The sequence below is a fragment of the Dipteris shenzhenensis genome, chromosome 6, assembly GCF_047967505.1.
Source record: "Dipteris shenzhenensis isolate YYH24624 ecotype China chromosome 6, Dip_SZ_1.0, whole genome shotgun sequence".
NCBI lineage: Eukaryota > Viridiplantae > Streptophyta > Polypodiopsida > Gleicheniales > Dipteridaceae > Dipteris > Dipteris shenzhenensis.
The window spans coordinates 35,372,708-35,374,995 of NC_141601.1; positions in this window are offsets into that span (position 1 = coordinate 35,372,708).

Genomic DNA, 2,288 nt, shown 5'->3' on the forward strand with positions numbered 1-2,288 from the left:
ATTTCAATCCGTTTTGGTTTTCAACAAATCAAAAAAAAGTTATGGAGTGTGCCCTCAAATGGGTATGCATCACTTTAGCACAACGTTGGAGACCCATTAAACCATGCATAATGATCTCATTTAGGTGTGTCCTTGGGTTGAGGAGAAGCTCATGTAGTGTACTTTAGAATGATTACTTGGTTGCATGTATGTATAGAATAAAATTTTGATGTTTTTGAACAAATTTCTCCTATAGTCTTTAGGATGCATGCTTCACATGCAACATAGCACTTATAATGCTTTAACGGTCTTGTTCCAGATCCTTATTCCATAATTTTTTGCTCTCATGTTTAAGTTTGGAATGTGTACTACAACTTGAAGACAAAGTTTGCCAAATTTTGTTGAGCAATGCATAAGTTATGGGTTATGCAAGATACCCATATACAGAAAAGTCCTTAAACCTCACCAAAAATGGCTATACCCAAGCAAACAATGACCCTTTCTCTTTGAAGAATTCTTCAAAGAATCATGCATGAGTAATTCCAGTTGAAATGTAATTTCAAATGATTTGTGTATACAAAATTTAATGATATAAAAATTATAGCCTTACTTGATCAAAAAGGCTGAATGAATTGCAATTGACAATAAAAATACAGCTATACGAGCAAATAAATTTGATTTATTTCTCATTAAAAAATAATGAAATTTTCATATGTGATGAATTTTAGTTGAAATGTAATGTTTGTATGGCAAATTGAATGATATAAATACAATAGCTTTCTCAAGTATTTATGTTTGTATTATTTTCATAATGGTTAATCAATACCATTACATGTATATAGAATAGGATAATTCCTTGCCATATCCATCTTGCAATGAGAAATGATGAGGACTTAAGCAACATACTCGGCAATGATGTCATTGCAAATGGGGATTATTAAAATTTTCCTTTGATTGAGTGTTTACATTTTTAGACACCACATCATCTGCATCTTATAAATGTAGTAATCTCGTATAATCATCATCAGTGGATCATGAGCCTCAACAAACCATTATCTCCTATTGCCTCATTCATTACATCAGGTTCTTCACTTTTATTTCTTTTTCTTTTTGGGTTATAAGGCTTTCTTTAACAAAAAAACACACACAAACACAAAAAATGCATGTGTGCCTCTCTCTCTCTCTCTCTCTCCTTTCTACATGTATCTCATTTATTAAAAAAAGGGTTTTGGAAAAAATTAAATGTATTTAAAGATTCATTTAAAAAAGTAAATAATTTTGTAATGATGCCACTTGAATGATTTACATCCAATCTAAATATGTTAATATTGAGAAATCTATTTATGCCTATCCTTTATTTTTTTAATACATCAATCTAGGTGTCATGTATATAATATATCTATACTAATAAACTAAAAAATAATGATAATATGTAGCTATGAACCCATCAATTTGATTTAATTCTCTTTGAAAAATATATCATTATTCGAAACAATGAAGAGGACATTGATGATATCATCATGTCATCCATCCCTGAAAGACAAAGTCTTTAAAATTTGAAAAGAATCCCAAGGCAAATGTCTTCCACATGTGAAAACAAAAAAACACATAAGTGCATGTCATCTTCTAGCAAAAGCAGATTTGACATCGCACAACCTCTAAAGTCCATAGGTAAACGAGAACATCTGCATAATATGAGACGATTGAGAATTTCGAAGAATTACACATATACAACAAAACAATCCACTAGGCTCCCTTAATTTTCAAGACAAAACAATGGTCTTTGAAAACAAGTTAAAGTCCATTCAAGATATGTGTGAGTGCAATGAACGTGTTAATTCAATCAATTCAAAATATTTGAACTCCTTATGGAGCAAAATAAATTTAGATGATGATATAGCAATAAGAGAGAGCATGGGGAAATCATTTGAAAATATAAATGAAAGGATTTTCCTCATTGAAGATAGCGTGAAGGCAATAGACGACCACATGCAATATCTTCTAGGGAGAAGTGAGGATGGTTCTGTCATGTGTGAGAATGGATGTAGGCTAAACTCAACATCTTAAAGGAACAAGCTAAATGTTATGCACTGAGGTGTCAACATTTATAGCTAGCTTGAACCAAATGATAGCAATTATGATGAAAATGAGTCGTAAGCTGGAACAAGGTGCAACAAATGGCATTTGAACTTACCTTGGAATGCCTTGATTGATATTGAATTTGACATAAGAACATTCCATTAATTTTCTTAGCTTACTAATCATAAGATCATTTAGTATGATGATGAGCTTAATGCATCTCTTACTAA